This window comes from Pongo pygmaeus, chromosome 21 (genome assembly GCF_028885625.2).
Source record: "Pongo pygmaeus isolate AG05252 chromosome 21, NHGRI_mPonPyg2-v2.0_pri, whole genome shotgun sequence".
NCBI classification, from domain to species: domain Eukaryota; kingdom Metazoa; phylum Chordata; class Mammalia; order Primates; family Hominidae; genus Pongo; species Pongo pygmaeus.
Window position 1 is genome coordinate 56705731 of NC_072394.2, and position 21700 is coordinate 56727430.

General features: G+C 43.3%; 1 protein-coding gene and 1 long non-coding RNA gene across 7 annotated transcripts in view; one reads left to right on the top strand and one right to left on the bottom strand.

Annotated features, from left to right (window-relative positions):
* Window positions 1-9123, bottom strand: part of BCAS1 (brain enriched myelin associated protein 1) — a 130782-nt gene extending 121659 nt beyond the window's left edge. For all 6 annotated transcript variants that reach the window (XM_054467789.1, XM_054467785.1, XM_054467788.1 and 3 more), the window contains exon 1: window positions 8962-9123. The gene's annotated coding sequence lies outside the window, so the exon portion shown is untranslated. The remainder of the gene's footprint in view (window positions 1-8961) is intronic.
* Window positions 3744-17810, top strand: LOC129021850 (uncharacterized). Its single transcript, XR_008496156.2, has 4 exons — window positions 3744-3900; window positions 4951-5384; window positions 12444-12508; window positions 16722-17810. It is a non-coding gene; the product is annotated as an uncharacterized LOC129021850 (long non-coding RNA).
* Window positions 17811-21700: the final 3890 nt, after the last annotated feature.

The following is a 21700-nucleotide window of genomic DNA, read 5'->3' on the forward strand; positions in this document are numbered from 1 at the left end:
TAATGAGCAAGATTCAAACACAGTCTGGCTGTGCTTCTAACCACTGGAATGTTCTGCATATTACTAGCTTCCCTTAAAAAGGAGGAATGGAGCCTCCAAGACTCATCAAGGGCAAACATCCAGTGAGGAATTGACTCCTAGTATATCTGATCCCTACACAAGGACCCTTGCAGCCACTCCAAAGGCCTGCTGTCTTGCCACCTAAAGTTCTTTTGCACACGTAATTCCAATGTAGCCCATCTCCAAAGACCTAGCTTCTGGCTTATCTGCTCCAGTGGCTCTAGGAATAAAAATTAGGACTTTTGATTTCTGGCTGAAAGGAGCCAATGAGTCACCAGGGATTCTTGTGGATCTCTCGCCATTGGTGTGAGTTTTTATTCCCTGGTAGTAGATGCATTGAGCAATTGGATATTGAAGAGGCCAAAAAAAGGGTCATGGATCTCACCATGTGTTCTCTTGCAGGAATTTAATACATAACCAAATCTGGGGATTTTGTATGTCTTCTGATCATACCACATAATAAAGCTGAGCACTGTTAAAACATATAGGACACTTGTCGTTTTGTGCTATTTTCTATTTATAAAATCCATGACTCACACACTTGCATCAGATCATCGCTTCTGTCTGTTAATGGGACATTATGAATAATATAACATTGAATCCTCAACTCCAGTGTTGGCAAAGAACAGCGGTGGCTGGATTCAGCTCACTGCCTGTTTTAGTAGGCTAGTGAGCTAAAAATGATTTTTAAACTTATAAATGGTTGGAAAAAAATTAGAAGAATCATAGAATGTGACCCATGAAAATTATATGAAAGTCAAATTTTGGCATCCATAAATAAAGTTTTGCTGGAAGATAGCCATGCCCTTTTATTTACATATTGTCTATGGGGGCTTTCATGCTATAATGGCAGAGCTGAGTAGTTGCAACAGAGACCTATGGCCTGCAAAGCCTAAGATATTTACTATCTGGCTCTTTACAGAAAGTTTACCAGGATTTGAACCTACTGTGTATAAAAACAATGACAACAACTCTAAAAAATCATAGAAATGATAGAGTAATAACAATAACAACATTTGGTGAGTGCTTACCATCTGTTGAGAAACTGTTCTAGGAGCTTTATTTGCAGTAAAACTAATTTGCTCTTTGCAGCAATTCAACAAGGCAGAGGTATTATTATTTCAATTTTGCTGGTGTGGAAACTGAGGCATGGAGGTTAAATGTCTTAGTCAAGGATACACACAAACACATATGTTCATATATACACATGAGAGAATATATATACACAAAGTATCTCTATCTAAATTCAGCTTTTAACAAGTTTTAAAATTATTTTAACAGTAGGTTTACAAGCTTTATTTTAAAGCTCTTACTATTTAATGTGAATTCAATCCTAACAGAGCTACTTTGAATCAACGCTTGAGGTTATGAAAAATCGTGGAGCTGGAAGATGCGTGGTGTATGGAAGTAGGAGAGAAGCTTTTTCTTCCCACAGAGTTGGGGTTACATTATTCTGATCATTGCACACCCTAAGTAGCCTCTTGGCCACTTCAAGGTGAAGGGCCCTGAAAGAAGGAAAATCTAATGGCATGTCTTTTTCAGTGATAACCTGGATTCAGATATTGTCACTCTCCACCAGCAGTTATAATGCATGTGTCGTGAAATTGCTCCTGCCTGTCCATCAACCTTTTAAAGAACAGGATTTATCTGGGTGGGACAAAAGCAAAAGGTTACTGCCATCTATTGGCTGACGTCAATATTAGCAGAAATGAATTCAGCCTACAGGACTAGGTCCAAACAACTGGGAAGGCTGAAAGAAGCATTTTGATGTTTTGCAATGAAGCCTTCTGTTAACAGTTGGCAAGAAGATGGCAACTCCTTCAGTGCCCCAAAGGTCCTGGAACTAGTAATAATGATAACCATATATGACTTGTATGGAGAGCTTGCCGTGTGCCAGCCCAGTGCTGAAGCTCTATGTAGACATCAGTGTGGCACATATGATAGGAACGTGGGCTCTGGAGTGTGGAATCCCTGAGCATTACTGAGCCTTGCTGGGCCTCAGTTTCGTCATCTGTAAAAATCGGGATAATTATAGCCTCCATCTCAAGGGGCTGGTATGAGAATCAAACCAGTGAATACAAGCAAAGTGCCCTGAACAGGGCCTGGCACATAAAGAGCACTGCGCAAGTGTTAGCATGAATAGGACTCTCACCGATATGATCTTTGCTCTTTGAAGCCAGTTTCTCCCACAGGTGCCTGGTAGTGAGACTCTACTGAGGAATCCAGCAACATTTCTGATTCCCGTGATCCTGTCACCAAAAAGTCAAGTTGGGGCCCTGGAATTTGTATTTTTAGCAAATGCCCCAGTGATTCTCATGATCAGACACCTATAAAAAATAGTGTGATGGTGACCATCTTCAAGCCTTTTCCAGGAGTGAGGATGCTCTAGGACACAGGACTCTTATGTTAAAATTGGAAAACCCTGGGCAAACCAGAATGACTTGGGTGGAGACTTTTTTTTAAATCCCTGTTTAATAGATGGGAAAACTGAGGCTCAAGGCAGTTCAGACAGTAATTCTTGTCTGTAATAGTTTTCTCCCATTTCTCAAAAAGGAGAAAAATAAATCAGATGGAGTTTTTCATGATAAACGTACAATTGAAAGAGCTAGCTTTCATTTTTGAAAAAGGAAAAGTTTGAATGGGGCGTTAAAATGCCCTTTCTTTCATGAACTGATTATATGAGTGTTTTGTCTTTATGACCTTATTTTACATTAAACATACTAAGCTATGGTGGGTGGAGGGGTGTTGTTTTTGAAATTAGACTTGTGTTTGAGGGTTTGGCACTTTGCCACTGGGGGTTGATTGTGGGGGTTCAGATGAGAAAGCCCCTTCACTTCCCCACCTCCTGCCTGTGTCCTGGGGGCCCATCCCCAGACTGGGCTGCACGTGAGAACCTCCCGCAGAGTTCTGAGATCCCCATGCCCAGGCCTCAGCCAGACCGATGACAGCACATTCTCTGGGGTGGGGCTGGGCATCGGGGTACTTTCAAGATCTTTAGGTGATTTCCATGGCTGAGAGCCCCTGTTTTGGATATTTCTGGGGTGAGTGAGCGAGTGTCTCCTGGGGTCAGAACTCTCCTGGCTGCTGCCTACCCTGACCTAGACAACCAAACCCACGGATTCTCAGACTGAGGAATAGCTCAGGCTTCGGGGTCCACAGACCACCATCACCCAGGCATCTGAATACCCTCACAGCCCTTCTAGGGGCACTGCTTTTTGGCGCACTGTTTTGTCAGCTTGCAAATCAAGAGAACTCTCCTGGCCCTCCAGCTTCCCTTCCCCCAGAACTGGCGGGCAGGGCAGGCTTTCCAGCTGGTTATTCAGAAGGAAGCCCAGATGCCCCACCGGAGGTGGGTGGAGGCTGCCCTCCGTGGTCTCGCACTCCTGCGTCTCTGGGGTTCCCCTCTCTCCTCTTGAGAACAAGAGCTCTGGAGTGAGACAGGCATCTGTAAAATCCCACGATCGTGAGGCTTTGGGCAAAGCACTTGACCCTTCTGAAAGTATCTTTCTTGTGGAAAATGACAGTATTTATAATGGTGACAATAATAAACACATTTAGAGTGTTTTCTCTGTGCTGAGCAGTTCTGATTTGCATATATTTGCCTCTCTTGGTCCTCCCAACAACCCTCTGGGTTAGGTACTTTTATTTTCCCAGTTGTCTTATGAGAAACCGGAGCACAGAAAGGTTGAGGCATGTCCTGATACATCGTGGTACCGTGCGGAGGGGTAAATGTGATGGGAAAGTATCTGGCAGGGTACGCACCTAGTAGGTGTTAGTGATATAGATGTCCCAAACTCAAATCATGATGGTTCGATTGACTATATTTCAACTTTATGATGAGTGAGTATCTATCTATCTATCTATCTATCTAGCTAGCTAGCTAGCTATCTGTCTATCTGTCTATCTATCTACTCTATCTATCTATCTATCTATCTATCTATCTATCTATCACCTATCTATCTGTCTACTTTATCTGTCTCACACACACACTATATATATATAACATATTTACAATGTCTAGGGTATTTTATTTTGGTACCAATTTTCCAGGACTATATATCTATATTTCATATTTTGGATCTTGTCCTATTCCTCAATGACTTACATTGCTTTGCTAAACGTTTTCTCCTTGGAAATATGCTATTCTTTGTTTCTCCCTCACAATAAGTGGAGCACAGTGTTTCTGGAGTCAGGAGTGATTTCGGCTCCCAAGGGGCGTTTGGAAATGCCTGCATGCAGTTTTGATTGTCACCGTTCAGCTTTGGGGGGCATGCACCGGCATCCGGTGTGTAGAGGCTGGGGATGCTGCTACATACCCTGCAATGCCCAGGACCGCCCCCTTCCCCCAGCGAAGAATTGTCTGCTTTGCTGAGGGTCGCTAGTGCTGATATTGAGGGGCCCTGCTCTAGTGCCTGGACTTGGGGATTTTCTCCTCATGTTTGTAGCCAGGTGTCACCTAGGGATCTGCATTTCTGAAAAGCACGTGAGTAAAAAATTCGTCTGTGGTGGCGAAATAGCGCAAGCCCTCTGCCTGGGCTCCCCTCTGGCTCACGCTGGCCATATGCATAAGCCCTGGCTCCGTGTCTGAGAAGTGAGGGGTGGAGGGAAGGACCATAATAGATTCCTTGCATGGAGCTCCTGTGAAGATTAGAAGGGTGTGGCCCATGTGTTGTATAACTGGGTGGCTGGTGCACAGCAGCTGAGGAATAGAGATAAGCTGTTAGTATAAGCAGTAAATAAAATGGGCCATACATTAGCAGTAATAATACCTAATATTTTTGTAGCACCTACCTTATGCCAGCCATTGCTCTGAATGCTTCTCTGTGTTAACTCACCACTTCCTTATCAGAACCCGACGAGGCAGGTATTTTTATTGTCCCCATTTTACAGATGCAGAAACTGAGCCCAGGGAACTTAAGCTCCTCACTTAAGATCATGCTATGGATTGAAATGTGTCCTTCCAAAATTCGTGTTGGATTCGTGTTGAAGCCCTAACATGCAACATGACTGCATTTGGAAATACGGCCTCTAAGGAATCAAGGCTAAATGAAATCAGAAGGGTGGAACTTGATCTGATGGAATTAGTGTCATTATAAAAAGAGACACCAAAGAGCTCTCTCTCTCTGTCTCAACTGTGTGAGGACACAGCAAGAAGGCAGCTGTTGGCTAGCCAGGAAGAGTGGTCTCACCAGAAATGCACCAGCCAGAACCTTGGACTTCCAGCCTCTAGAACTATGAGAAAACAAATGACTGTTATTTAAGCCACCTAGTCTATGGTATTTTGGTTACCGCAGCCCAAGCTGACTAATAAAGATCATCTTCTGGTAAGTGGGAGAATCAGGACTTAACCCTCGCAAACTCAAGTCCAGAGTTTAGACTCTTAACTTTCTATTTTCTTACTTTCTACCGTCTCTTCTGCTGTATAATTGATGTTATAATTTTATGAAATATTTATATGTAATATAATAGAACATGGAATAGAAAATATTTCTTGCATATTCATTCTTGCAATGAGAAAATTATAACTAGGCAAGAAATATATATGGTACAATCTAAAGAGAGGATTAGGCCGGGCGTGGCTCACGCCAGTAATCCCGGCACTTTGGGAGGCTGAGGTGGGTGGATCACTTGAGGTCAGGAGTTCGAGACCATCCTGGCCAACATGGCGCAACCCTGTCTCTACTAAAAATACAAAAATTAGCCAGATGTGGAGGCACAATGCCTGTAATCCCAGCTACTCGGGAGGCTGAGGCAGGAGAATCGCTTGAACCTGGGAGGCGGAGGTTGCAGTGAGCCGAGATTGCACCACTGCACTCCAGCCTGAGCGGCAGAACGAGACTCTGTCTCAGTAAATAAATAAATAAATAAAATAAAGTGAGGAATAATTGAAGTGTCATTGATAATCATTGTAAGGATTTAGCGCCAGGGCTTGGCAGTACTCAGGTGAGTAAATGTTAGTTATTGCTAATATTATTCATTTATCTTATTACTGTTATAATTGAGTTAGCTCTGTGTTCTGATTCATGAGTGAACTGGCCTCCTGAAAGCTGCCCTCAAATCCCTCCTCTTTTACACAGTGATTGATGGTCCATGTCGCCTCCTTGTAGTTACAGATTAACAATAGGCCCTCCTCCTGGAAACAGGCCAAACGCCAAACCCCGTGCAAGCTGGCCTGGAGAAAGCACTTCTGAAACTTCATCACCAGCAGGCAGCTAGATGACTGTTGAATGGAAGGGGGGGTGGTTTTGAAGGGTGGAATGGTGACAGAATTAGTCACCAAGTAAACAAGCAACACCTTCGATAAATGCAATGGAATGTAGGTAACCCAGGAGCCCTCCTCACCGCTCAGCTGAGGGTGACGTCAACATGGCCAGGCTGGCACACCCAGCAGAACCAGCCCTCTGCCCCCAACATCAGTAAAGACCTTGCAGGAGGAAAGAACAGCCCTGCTTTGCCTGCCCTACAGTCCTGCAGCTCCGTGTGTGTGCCCACACAGTGCTAGGAACCCAGTAGCTATTATCAAGAGTGCCATGTACAGTGCTACAGGTTGCCTCCTGCACAAGGGGACACAGGGAACTGAAATCCAGTCCCCACTGAACTGCCCAAGCCCTGATTCCTGGTACGGGACTTTGTGGGTCCAGGGGCAGGGGTGCCTTGATCGAAATCACCTTGGGTGTTTTAGGGCTGCTTGGTGATTGATGTTTTGCTTTTGGAGTACTTGATTATGTTTGCACAAACGGATGGTAATCCTAAAAATCTTAGAGCTCGCTCTCATAGTCTTATTATTGCACCAAACATTGTTAAGTGCATGATAATCGCAGGTAATGTTAATTGGAGGCTTACTATGTGCCAGGCAGCACCAGGGTGAGCATAGCAGGGCACAAAATATAGGAAGGCAACCATCTCTGGGCAGAATCGGCAGCAGAGAGTGAGCACCTCCCTGCATTTTATCCCCCAGGTGCTCACTGGCTTCACCCTTGCCCTGACCCTGGTGTCAGGCACTTCACACACGTTGTCTCCTTTTCCCTTGCAGAGTCCCATTATTCCCTGATTGCACAGATAAAGAAACCAAGGCTGAGCAATGCCCTCCCCTCATCTCACGAACGTCACCTCCATGAGGGTAGGCACCTTGCTAGTCCTACCTGCCCAAGAGTAGCAGTCAGAAAGCTATGGAGAGGCACACCTGGGGTTTGAACCTGGGTCCACGTGACTCAGGCACTCAAATCCTGAACTGCTTCACGGCAGGGCACTTGGCTTGAAGAGAAGCTGCAGACATAGAGACAATCAACTCACATCTGATACTCGAGCAGGACAGATGCGCCCGCATCGTGCAAAGGTACCCCCGCCCCCAACCCAAAGCCTTTTTCAATTCCTCTCCCTCCGCATCTCTTGTCACGGTAAAGCAGGCAGAATCCGTGGGCTTTAACAGGCCCATTGCTTTTCCCAAAGCTCATGCCTTTTTCCTAAAAACAGAACCCTTCTGGGTTCCAGAACTCTTTGGAAAAAAAGAATCTTCTGTGATTTGGGACATTGGTTTGTTCCCCCACCCTCGCTTAAATGAAAAACTACTTTAGCATGCCCCACCCGTCTGTTGTCTTTATTTAGGAGGAAGCACCCTCTACATACCCTGAGTATATACACCCAGGTCCTGAAGCCGCTGTAATCGGCTCAGGATCCCCAGGAGGCTGAGGCGGATCAGGCCCTGGACTCGGGGGGAACAATGTAAGGGACACCAAAAAGCTCAGTCATGGAGATGAATAGTATTTTAACATGAAATTTATGAAAATCAAAATTAACACTGTTCCTGATCTTAACTTTCCCTAACATGTTCATAGTTTGTTCATCATGGGTGTCTTGCCATTAATTCTGACTTTTAAAAATGTTGTGTTAACATACCGTTTATCTCCATGACTGAGTTTTTTGGCATCCCTTAAATTTCATGCCCAAGGTGAGAGTCTCACTGGCTGCACCCTCATCCCAGGCCTGACTGGACTCCAGTTCCACAGCATCCTTTCCATGAGACCTTGGAACCAGATGCACCTCCCTCTTCACCCAGCCTCATGTTCCTAGTTGTAAAATGGAGATGATGGTAACAGCAAAAACAAGAACCACAGCTAAGAGTTACTAAGTGCACAGGTATTTACGTGCAGTAGAGTCCTCTCAGCCCTTTGATCTCAGTACTGTTATTAGGTTCACTTTGCAGATGAGGAAACTGAGGCCCAGAGGGCTGAGGGAACCTGCTCCAGGGCACCTAGCCAGCCCAGGGTGGAGCTGGGGCTGGCATCTGGCGGTGTGGCTCCAGCGCACCCGCATTCTAATCACAATGACTCTTCCAGGCAGGAAACTGGTTCAGAGGGAGATGTAAACAGCAGGGGTCCTGCAGCCGGGATTTGAATCAGCAGCTGCCTCACAGCATGGTCTTGAGCGTTAAATAATATTCACAAAAGGCACTCCACAAGTCCTTTTTCTTGTCTCCCCACTTCTTTAGGCAATGCCTAAGGTGAAGGCTCAGATTCCACTCGGCTATGGGGCATTCTTGCCATGATGGATCCCCAAATCACACAGCCTATCCCTCCATCCACTGACTTCTCCACAGGTCCTGTGCTTGAAATGACCCTCAGTGGTTCCACCAAATAGGAGCTATTTATGTGGCTATGCACCTGACACTGACCACATTGTCATTTGCTCCTTGTAAAACTAAAAACTTTGAGATGAGTGCTATCTTTGGGTCCATTTCACAGATAGTGAAACTGAGGCTTACACACATCCAAGGCCACACAGTGAACAGAAGGCAGAGCTGGGATCAAACTTGACCCTCTCTGAACCCTGGCCTCTATATGACACCGTCTACCACAAACAGCAAACCCTCCAGCCATGCTTAAAGGATCTGAAAGCAGTTACCTGCTGAGCCCCTGTGGGAGTATCTTCAATCCCGTCGTGTCACCTGGAGCTGCTCCTGCACAGGGTCCTGGGTCTCCAGTGCGTCCTTCCCAGTGCCTGGCTGTCGGTGGAGCCCGGCTCCCTGCACTTTGCTTCCTTGTGCAGAGCCTGCTGGCTGAATACACAGAGCAGGGCAAACACAAGCGTGGGTGGAGTCCTCCCTTCTCCCCCGACCGTCCTGCAGAAACAGGTTCTCTTCCTGATGTGGGGGTGCCCTCCCAACTCCAATAAAAACTGAGCACCTGACTCCTCTCGCACTAACGCCTCCCTGGCACCCCAAGTATTCTACCCAGTGCCCCTCACCTACTAAGGCTGCCGGGTTGACCTGGGTAGGCAGTTTCCTTCCCCAGTAACTGTAGGTCATGGTCAGAGCAGGGAAAACACGTTCTGTGAGATTTTGCAGTTCTGTCTGCCTTTTACCTTCATTGACTTCAGAACACCACCTCCACCACCACCTAACTGGAAGGAAATAGCTTCTCATCCACTCAACTACCCCTAGTCATGTAAACCTTATTCCCAAAGGGGTTTGGACAGCAGAAATCAGGTAACCTAAGGCTGGCTTATTGCTCTGGAGACATACCGTGATGTTGGAAAGGGCATTCTTTTTCTTTGCGGGCCAGAAATTCGACAGGCTATGCAATTTATTTAATTCAAGCAAGGATTTGTTTAAAGTGTCTTACAAGGACATACACAATAGATTATGAGAGCATGAAATAACATATAACAAAAGAAAATTGAAGAACAAAATTTGGCACATCAAATGAGAACAGGATCAAAAATAAATGCTCATGTTGATTTACAGACTTGCTATGAAGGGTTTGCAGATATGGCTTTGAGCTTCCTAACAGCCAATGCAAGAAAGGAAACATGATAAGTTACACTACTTAGTGCTCTGGAGAAGACATTCAAGAGAATTGCAACCAATAGTTATTGTGGTTTTATTCAACAATATACTCAGCTTAACCCCTATCATGAATACTTGTCGAGCACCAGGCTATATATATAAGCCGGAGTTTAGAGAGGTGAGTAAAAGATGCTGGGTCTCTACCCTTCTTGTGCTCAGTGTCATTGAACATAGAATCCTGTAAATATAAACATAGAATTACAGGGTGTGATTCTCATTATAAAAGAAAAGCCAAGGCAGCTAAGGGAGAGAAATAGAGAGAGCTGGGGAAGGCCTCTTTCAGAAATCAACATTTGAGAAAAAAAATACTATTTAAATAAATGCTGAATACACAACCAGGCACACCATAATTAGGGCTGTAAAGTCGATTCCAGCTCAGCACTGTACATGTCAATCTAGAATGTAGTAAACCCAATTATTAAGCAGCTGCCGTTCACACGCTCTGTGCTGACCCAAGCCTGGAGGCTCAGGAGCTTGAGCTCTGGCCCTGGGCTGAGACAGACAAGGGCTCGGATCTTGATTCTTACTGATCGGCTGTGGGATGATGAGCAAGTTACTGTACTTTCCTAAGTCTCTGTCAGCCTCCTTGGCTGTGTGATCCTTGGTGTTTATTTTGCATCTATTCTTGTATCCCCAACTCCTAGCACCCTGCAAAACGAGGATGGGGATCCCTCTATGATAGAGTAGGTACTCTGCAACTCCTGGCTGATTGGACGTGTTCATTCTTTTTGTTTTTGTGTGTGTGTGTGTTTTTTTTTTTTTTTGAGACGGAGTCTTGCTCTGTCACCCAGACTGGAGTGCAGTGGTGTGATCTCGGCTCACTGCAACCTCTGCCTCCCAGGTTCAAGCAATTGTCTTGCCTCAGCCTCCCAAGTAGCTGGGACTACAGGTGTGCACCACCATGCCTGGCTAATTTTTCTATTTTTGGTAGAGGTGGGGTTTCTCCATGTTGGCCAGGCTGGTCTGGAACTCCTGACCTCAAGTGATCCACCTGCCTCAGTCTCCCAAAGTGCTGGGATTATAGCGTGAGCTAACACTCCCCGTCATCTTGCTCTCTTTTAAATTATACATGGCAGTATCTGCCATTTGGATGGCATGTTAGTCTTTGCAAAGCCTTTTGTGTTTATTCGTCCATTTCATTTATGTCCATAGTGAAATTAGGATGTTTTGCTCCCATTTTACAGAAGAAAAACATAAGGTTTAGGGATATGAGCGATTTAGGAGATTAAGAAAAATCATTCAGGTGGGGCACTCAGCAGTGTGTCTGGCAAACTGTAGACCATCACCAAGCATCAGCTGGTGTAGTCAGGAGTGGTGATGAAGGATCTGGCAAACTGTAGACCATCACCAAGCATCAGCTGGTGTAGTCAGGAGTGGTGATGAAGGGTCTGGCAAACTGTAGACCATCACCAAGCATCAGCTGGTGTAGTCAGGAGTGGTGATGAAGGATCTGGCAAACTGTAGACCATCACCAAGCATCAGCTGGTGTAGTCAGGAGTGGTGATGAAGGCAGGACTGGCTACATAATTTGCTGAACCCAGTGCAAAACAAAAACAATGAGCCCTTTGTTCTAAAAGCAGGGAAAAGTACTGTTAAAGGTATAAAACATAAAGCTGTCTTCTCTCCTTCCTGGTCTCTTTCTCTACTTGTCATGTATTTTACTTATTATTCGAAGTCATTCTAAGGAAAGAAAAAATAAAAACGTAAGTGATCAGCATGAGTTTTGCCATCCATCTTTAGATCATGCCATGAACTAAATTGCATTGAAATGCAATGAACTGGAGGGCAGAATCACCAAAATCATATGACTTGTATTTTGTAGTTTGTTATTGGGCCCCCGTAGTCTGTTCTCACTAAAACAGTGTAAACACTGCATAGAAGTCATCATTCAACTGTTTTTACTTTACCTCTGGATATTCACCCATTTTACCAATGCTTTCTATCTTTAGTTTATTGATGAATAAGGAAAAATCAAAAGAAAAAGAAACTCTAAGCTGCCCTATATTTCTGTCTTGCTATGTTATCATTTTCAGCACAAGTGGTTGGCACTTACAGGGAGGTAACCCGGGTAAGAAAGTCTAGGATAGGATTCTTTTGTTGCTTGTGTTTCTTAGAATGTGCTGCCTTTTTGTCTGTATTGAAGATAATTTCTGATTTGCGTGGAAAGCCTGGACTCTCAGGGGTGTCAGTGCCTCCACATACTCAACTGCAGCTATAACACACATGCGTTTTACTTGCTTTAAGGCTTACTGAACAGTCATGAACCCACTGGCATTCTCTGCTCATGGGCATCATGGATGTTATATGTGAACAGGCGGCAATGAACAGTAGACTTGCATATTGCTTGTATCTCATGACTATGCTTCTTTATCTCATCAGATTTTACTTACTCGACCCAAGTTCAAAGATAACACTACAATTGACCCTTGAACCACAAGGGTTTGAACTGCATGAGTCCACTTAGACGTGGATTTTTTCCCCCTCTTCTGCCACCCCTGAGATAACAGGACCAACCCCTCTTCTTCCTCCTCTTCCTCAGCCTATGCAATGTGAAGATGACAAAGAAGAAGACCTTTACAATGATCCACGTCTACTTAATGAATAGTAAATATATTTTCTCTTCCTTACGATGTTTTTTAGAATGCATTGCCTTTTTAATGTTCTTAATAACATTTTCTTTTCTCTAGCTTACTTTATTGTAAGAATACAGTATACAAATATAATACATATAACATAGATAATGTGTTAATACATATAACATAGAAAATATGTTTATGTTATTAGTAAGGATTCTGGTGAACAGTAGCCTATGAGTAGTTAAGTTTCTGCAAAGTCAGAAGGTATACTTGTATTTTCAACTGCACAGGATTGACGCCCCTAATCCCCATGATGTTCAAGGGTCAGCTGTGTTAAGATTTTCAATATGGCAACCGCAGAGCAACAAACCAAGCTCAGGGCCCCGGGTGGAGGTAGCAACAAGTCTTCAAAAGTGCAAACTTCTTGGTGGAAGAATTTACTTCCCGGTGTCGACAAAGCAGGGAGTTCACTAAGAGTAAAGTTTCTCCGTGCTACACGGACTTCAGGTGGTGCTCACCATCACACTCCCAACTTGGTTTGCCTCTTAATCTTCTCTCTTTACGATCTCCACCCCTCTTCAAATATTGACAAGCACATGTGGCTGTCATCTCCTGTTATCAAACTGCTTTCCTGAAAATCTGGATAGAGCTGGTTGTTGAATCGAAAAGAGTCATTGGAAAACTGAAACCGGAAATCTCCCCAGGACCCTCCTTCAGACCTGCCCCTGCCTCTCTGCATATATTCCGTCCTCCACCCAGGCTTCTCGCTCATGCTAAGCCATGTTGGCTGTGTTTTTGATCACTGAACCAGTGGAAGGCATGACCCAGCCATTATAGTGTGGTCATGCACCCATGGCCTGTCAGTGACAGCTGGTCTCCTGCCAGTCAGGATGCCCACACTGCTCCAGCTGAGACAGGCAATCTGACATGCATCTTTGTCTTTTTGTATGCCACCCATCACTTGGCATTTTTCAGATCACTTTTTTGTGCCTTATCTGATATGCTCCTTACTATAATCCTATGACATAAGAAGTATCTATTTGCCTGAGGAGGAAACAGGTTCAATGAAGACCAATGTCTTATGCTAAATTAAGCCATGGGCTAACACTGGGGGCAGATCTCTCAAGGCTAAACTCAGGGTCAGTCTTGGGTAGGAACCCAGGGTCTGGCATCACTCAGCCTGAGACAGAATTTTGGTTTCACAGTTGATTCACTGTGTGACCTTGGGGAGGTTGTTTGCCCTTTCTGTGCTTTGATTTTATGATCTAAAAATGGTTCTATTGGCAGCACCCAAGTTATAGAGTTGGTGTGGGAATTAAATGAGAGAATTCACAGAAAATGCTTAGCACAGTGCCTGGCACACAGTATGCTTAATAAAATGACACAGTCACTAAAGATAGGGTTGGGATTTAAACACATAGCATCTGACCTCAGGACCTGAACTCTTAACAACTAAACTTACACATGCATATGTAATATATAGGCACACACATGCATAAACATATCAACATAATTAAAGGAAAATAAAAAATAGTAACAAAACTCACAAATAATCTAGAAACCACATGTAAACTGCATTGAATGTAGATTACTTGACCATGTGTCTCTGTTTCAAATCTCTGATTCTTTAGGTCATATTTTAAAACTTACGCAACATTTTGAGAACTACGTTGGATGCTTTCTCATGGAGAATGCATCCAGTGTAGTGCATGGAGAGAGTCTAATCCTCCTAATCTAGTTGAAGTATAAGAATATCATGCAATAAACAGAACACAGTTTTGTATTCACCTCTATCCCTGTCCCTGGAGATAGGATGGGGATTAACTGCTGTCATCGGCAAAGACCACACCTGCCATTTCCCCTAATTCAAACCATGTTCTCCATCATGATATGCTGTTTACTGACTTCTGTGAGGGGGCCAGTGATGAGCACAGTGGTTAAGAGAGGGCCTTGGAATTACACCCCAGTTTGAACTCTGGCTCATACTTCTGTGTTGTGCAAAATCAAGCATGTGCAAAATCAAGTTGTGCAAAATCTTCTTACTCTAAAATAGAAACAATAACATCTCTCCCGAGGATTGTTTTGAAGGTAAATGGAATGAGGAATGAAAACACCAAGCCCAGATGCTGACAAACACTAAGGGCTCAACCAGAAATACCTGTTATTACTGTAATTGGCTGTCATTGAGTCTACAGAGATGTGTACGACCATAACGCAGCCATATATTCAGAGAGATTAATTTTTGTCACCACTACTGGGCACTCCTCTTTTTTTTTTTTTTGAGACGGAGTCTTGCTCTGTCACCAGGTTGGAGTGCAGCGGCGCAATCTTGGCTCACTGTAACCTCTACCTCCCGGGTTCAAGTGATTCTCCTGCCTCAGCCTCCTGAGTAGCTGGGACTACAGGTGTGCACCACCATGCCCAGCTAATTTTTGTATTTTTAGTAGAGATGGGGTTTCACCACGTTGGCCAGGATGGTCTTGATCTCTTGACCTCAGGGCCCCTTTCTTTTATTGCAAAAATTGTGTCTTGTTTACATTTGTAACCTAAGTGCCTACCTGAATGCCAGCCCAACATCAGTGTTGCCTCAATGGCTCATGGCATGTTGAATACAATATGGTACCTGCCATATCAGTCTTAGGTTTAGATCTCAGTTCTGCTTCAGCTGTGCCATGTGAATATGGGCAAATTCCTTAAGCTCCCTGGAACTGTTTTCTCACTGCCAAATAGGGATGGGACGTTTAATGTATAGGAAATGTCTAGCACACAGCCTGGTACATAACTTGTGATGTACAGCAGCAGAAGGTAGCTGCTGTTTTTCATCATTATTAGTATTATTGAAGTATAAAAAATAATATAGAAAGGAAGAAGCCACAGGTGGTGGTTGAGGCAGAGCAAGGTCTCCCCACCTCTGCACTACTGCCATGTGGGGCTGGATCCTTCGGTGCTGTAGGGGCTGTCCTGTGCATCGTAGGGTGTTTGGAGCATTCCTTGTCTCTACCCATCGGTTCCAGGAGCATGTCTCCAGTTGCCATAAGAAAAGATGTCTCTGGACATTGCCAAATGACTCCTAGGGGGCAAAACCTCCCCTGTTGAGAACCACTGGTGTAGAAGGATGGGAGAAAGTTTGGTAGCCACTTTGTAGGGGGTGTACTGCCTCTGGAAAGCTGAAAATTGACAAGGATAGGAGGCTTGGAGTATGGATGACAGAAATTCCAGAGAAATAAAAGAAGCAGGGAAATACATCATAAGCTCTGGGATCAACAGGTGCCCAGTGGCTGGAATATAGGATATTATTGCAATACTTAATATTATTTTTATTGAGAATAAGGCTATGAATGTGGCCAGGGAAAGAGCTTGGGTATCATGCTAGGGGTCTGGGCTTTATCCTGAAGGGTCACCAAATATACTGACACTGTGAGGAATTTGGGGTAGTGTTGCTTGATAAAATAATGAAATTATGACACAGCTATAGCATGGATGAACCCTGAAGACATTATGCTAAGTGAAATGAATCAGACACAAAAAGAAAAATATTGTGTGATTCCACTTATATGGGAAGAGTTAAATTCATAGAGAAAGAAAATAGAATGTTGGTTGTCAGGGGCTGACAGAAGGGGAATGGGAACTTACTGTTTAACGGGTACAGAGTTTAGTTTGGGAAGATGAAAAAGTTCTGGAAATGGATAATAGTGATGGTTGCACAGTATTTAGAATGTGCCTAATACCACTAAAACGTATATTTAAAATGGTTAAAAAGATAAATTTTATGTTCCTTATATTCTATCACAATAAAAAATACAAGAAGTCCAGTTAAATTTGAATTTCAGATTCAACAATAAATAATATGTCCCAAATACTGCATAAGCATAGCATAAGTATGTTTCATGTACAATATTGGACATACTTATACAAAAACAATTATCCATTATTGTTGAAATTCAAATATACTTGAAATTCAAATTTAACTGGGTGTGCTGTACTTGTATTTGGTAAATCTGCCATCCCTAAGTTGGGGACATTGCTTAGGATGGGCTAGAGGGAAGGGAATGGTGGCAGGCAAGCCAGACAGGATGCATTTAGCCACAAGTAGCAGGAAACATGATGGACAACAGCTTAGACCAAAAGAGCATTTCCGGTTTAATTAACAGGAAATCCACAGGAAGGTGCTTCCGGGGCTGATGCAGCCGCTCAACAGTGTCTTTGAAACTCAGGTTCTTTCTGATTTTCTCCTCTGCCAGACTTAGGTATTCATCTCATCAAAGCAAGAAGACCACCTCAGCTCTAGACACCACAGTCTCCCCCTAACTTCAGCTGCACGGAGCAGGGATAGACATAAAAGACCTTTCCTTCCCAGATGTTGTTGAAAAAAAAAAAAAGAAAGAAAGAAAGAAAAGAAAAAATAGAAACTTTTTTTTTTCCTTCTGGGAGAAAAAGCTTTTGAGAAGGCCTCAGACAGAGTAATCGACTTCTCTTCATGCCTCACTTGTCAGAACCGGATCTCACCACTCCCATTCGCAAACCAGTCCCTGCAAAAGGTAGTAGGATTGCTGTAATTGGCTTAGGTCAGGAGTCAACAAACTTTTTCTGGAAAGATCCTGATAGCAAATATTTTAGGCTTTGTGGGCCACATGGTCTCTGTTTCACACTACAATTCTGCCATTGTAGTGTGAAAGCAGTCAAAGGCAAAGTTTAAATGGATGTGGCTGTGATTCAATAAAACTTTATTTGAAAAAATACAGGTAGTGACATAACAATTAAACTCTAAGAGTCTGGATAGAAGCCAGGCAAAGAAAGCTGTGGAAAGAACATTGAACTTGGAGTCAGCCCCACTCACCTGGTCTGAACTCTTGGCTTTGCCTTGTGTCCTTAAGTAACCTACTTCTCTCTGAGCCTCAGATTCTTCAGCTGCAAAATGGGGATAATAATATTTACCTACTAAGGTTCTTGTGGGGGAAGTAGGCAATGGAAGTGAGTGTAAGGAGGGAAGAGTAGAAGGAGTCCAACAATAATCTGAGTTTTCTGAGCTCAAGAATGTCAGTACAGGCAGGGCACGGTGGCTCACGCCTGTAATCCCAACCAAGGCGGGCAGATCACCTGAGGTCAAGAGTTCGAGACCAGCCTGGCCAACATGGTGAAACTCTGTCTCTACTAAAAATACAAAAATCAGCCAGGCGTGGTGGCACACGCCTGTAATCCCAGCTATTCAGGAGGCTGAGGTAGGAGAATTGCTTGAGCCCGGGAGGCGGAGGTTGCAGTGAGCCGAGATCGTGCCACTGCACTCCAGCCTGGCTGACAGAGTGAGAGTCTGTCTCAAAAAAAAAAAAAAAAAAGAATGACAATACAATTTCCAAATCTCTAACTATTAATAGTGCTTACATCTGGGGAGAGACTGAGGGTGGATCAGGTGGGGAAGAGAGGAGGAGGGGACTTTCTATTTCAATTTTATAAACTTTGGTATTGTTTGAAATTTTAAATATGTAAACATGATTTAATTTTTGTAATTAAAATACATTCTGTATATCACCTCCTACCCATTAAGGTTGTCTACTAGCGAAAAACCAAAACACACAAACAACCACAACCAGAAAAGTGTTGCTGAGGATGTGGAGATACTGGAACCCTTGTGGACTATTGGGACAAATATAAAATGGTGCAGCCACTATGGAAAATAGTATAGAGGTTCCCCCAAAAAATTAAAACTAGAATTACCATATGACCTAGCAATTTCATTTCAGGGCATGCGCTCAAAAGAATTGAAAGAAGGAATATTCACAATAGCCTAAAGGTAGAAACAACCCACGTGCTCATCACAGATGGAGAAAGAAGCAAAATGTGGTCTATCCATACAACAGAATATTATTTAGTCTTAAAAAGGAAGACCATTCTGATACATGCTACAACATGGATTAACCTTGGGGACATTATTCTAAGTGACATAAACCAATCAATCACAAAAAGACAAGTACTGTATAGTTCCACTTCTATGAGGTAACTAGAGTATTCAAATTCATAGAGACAGGAAGAAGAATGGTGGCTGCCAGGAGCTGGGGGGAGGGGAGAATGGGGAGTTGTTTAATGGGGACAGAGCTTCAGTTTTGCAGGAAAAAAATAATTCTAGAGATGGATGGTGGTGATGGTTGTACAACAATGTGAATGTACTTAACACTACTGGATTGTACATTTAAATGGTTAAGGTGGTAAATTTAATGTTATGTGTTTCTTAACACACACAGTTTTAAAAAATTCTATGTGGATATCATAGTTGAATAAAAAGTTTTTAAAAGCTTCTATTCCTGTAGTGACTTAGAAGGTCATCTAGGAGACTGGTAATAGTTGATTGCTTACAGGGAGGAGAACTGGATGAACTGGGTGGGGATGGAAGGGAGAATTTTCCTGTGTACTCTTTCACCTAGTTTGAAGTTTTTGCATGAACATTTTGTATTTTTATTTTTTCTAATATGTAGTAATCTTTAAAATAGTTTAAAAATTATTTTAAAAATAAAATAAACATGTTAAATTTAAAAAACTCCACACAAACAAAAAAGCAAGCAGGTAGTGGTCCAGGTTTGGTCCAAAAGCTACAGTTGCCAATCTCTGGAATAGAGAGAAACAGACCTACACATACACCGTCAATTTATTTTTGACCACGTTACAAAGCTAACCCAATGGAGAAAAGGATTGTCTTTCAACACAAGGTACTGGAGCAGCTGGTCATCCATTTGTAAAAAAGAAAAAGAAAATAAAAAGAACTTTGACTAATAGCTTGCACCATATATAAAGCTTAAGTAGAAATAGATAATAAATATTTTAGGTTTTGTGGGACGTAGGATCTTCCTTTCAACTATTTAACACTGCCATTGTAGAGCAATAACATCCACAGACCGTGCATAAACAAATGGGTGTAGCTATGTTACAATAAAACTTTATTTACAAAAACAGGTGGCAATTGTATCTGGCCTATGGTTCATCATTTGCTGCCTTAGGCTTAGACTCATGGTTTTCAGCACTGGCTGTATGTTAATATCAATCAGGGAGCTTTAAAACATCTAAATCCTCATCTATGAAGGTGGGGCTGAGGATAGGTAATTTTAATAATGTAGGCGATCCTAAAGTGTAAGTCAGGGTTAAAGGTCACTAATTTAAACAAATATGATTTCTCTCTGAGGGTGAACATATTGCCAAAGAAGCAAAAACAGGGTTTTATCTTTTAGCAGATAACTGGGAATGGGAAATAGCTGATGGCCACCGACAGTGTCTACTCCATGGGCAACTGGGTTAAGAGGCAGTTAATTCATTCCATAGATGTTCCTGGAGCACCTGCTATTAGCCGGGCTCAGTAGGTAACTGGCCACAGTCCATGTCTTCAAAGAGAGGGATACAGTCAAGTCAACAAGCAACTATAATGCGATGTGACCCTGATAGGAGGGGAGAAGAAAGTAAGAGAAAGAGGAATTGGGGAACAGAGGAAACAATAAAGACATAATTTGGAAGCAGAACCGATAAGGTGTGCTCAGGGGAGAGAGGAACAGTTTATGAGATTTCCACCATGGACAGCCAGGTAAACATGTAGCCAGACTTAATCTTTCTGTAAAATGGGGAACACCACAGAATCTACCACGTGTCATTGTTGTGATGGTTAAATTAGTTAATATATGCAAAACACTTAAAACAGTCTTAACAGATCTTTTTTTATTTTATTTTTTTGAGACGGAGTCTTGCTCTGTCGTCCAGACTAGAGTGTAGTGGTACGATCTCGGCTCACCGCAACCTCTACCTCCCGGGTTCAAGCAATTCTCCTGCCTCAGCCTCCCGAGTAGCTAGGATTACAGGTGCCCGCCACCACCCTGGGCTAATTTTTCTACTTATAGTAGAGACGGGGTTTCACCATCTTGGCCAAGCTGGTCTCAAACTCCTGACCTTGTGATCCACCCGCCTCGGCCTCCCAAAGTGCTGTTACCAGATATTTTTTATTAGAGGTGGCTCACTTTTATGTTTCGAACGCTTTTTGAAGATAGAATCCCAGTCACTTTTGGTTCTGGGTTTGGAAAGAAAGGGGTCCCAGGATCTCCTAAATGACAGAGGAAGGAGATCTTGACTTCATGGGTCCTAGTCTAGATTTGGGGACACACCAAATGGTTAGAGCTCAGACAGGGTGAGAGTCACCTAATCTAACATGTGATTTTGTGAGACCTGGCTCCAATACTGGCTTCAACGTGAAGTTCACCTAACCCCACGCTGAGTCAGAATCCACAGAGAGGTAACACCAATGCCAGGGGTGGGGGAGTTACAGGCTTCCCTGGTAAACTCTCTATTCATGGAGGGACATGAGGAAGGGAGTATATTTTCTGCCATTTTTCTGCCTTGTTTCAAGACATCATTATGAAAAATGTAGGGTAAAATGAAATTGTGTAGATATTGCAATGTTGTCCATGGATTCTGCGGCAGGGACTCTTTAGTCCGAAACTTGTTTTAAATCAGAAGCATCTGTAAATATTTATTCAAATAGAATTGAAAATATAGTATTATGAAGTGCTCATAATTTTCCCGTATCACGTGACTTCTCGTGGGTTTTTTTCTTCTTGTGATAAATACAATAGGAGGCAGGAAATATGAACTCCATAGGCCAATCTCCATCTCAGAGTCTGCTTCCTACAAAACCAATCTATGACAATGGCCTCAGGAAAGTTTATTGTGTTTTAGTTGAAATGTATAGTGGAAAAACGAAATCAACAATTTGAAAGGTCATCCAAACATATGCAAAGTGAAGCCATCACTCCAGTTGTCCTAGGGCTGCCTCTGAGAGCAACACACTTTCTTGTGTATAAAGACAGTGATTCTCAAAAGGTGGCCCAGGAATCCCTGAATGTCCCCGAACCTTTTAGGGGATTTATGAGGTCAAACCATCTTCATAATAATACTAAGCTTTTTCACTCTTATCCTCTCACAGGCACAGATAATAAGAAGTTCAGGCCGGGCGCTGTGGCTCAAGCCATGCCAGCACTTTGGGAGGCCGAGGTGGGCAGATTACCTGAGGTCAGGAGTTCAAGACCAGCCTGGCCAACATGGTGAAACCCCATTTCTACTAAAAATACAAAAATGAGCTGGGTCTGCTGGCGCATGCCTGTAATCCCAGCTTCTCAGGAGGCTGAGGCAAGAGAATTACTTGAACCCAGGAGGCGGAGGTTGCAGTGAGCCTAGATAGCGCCACTGCACTCCA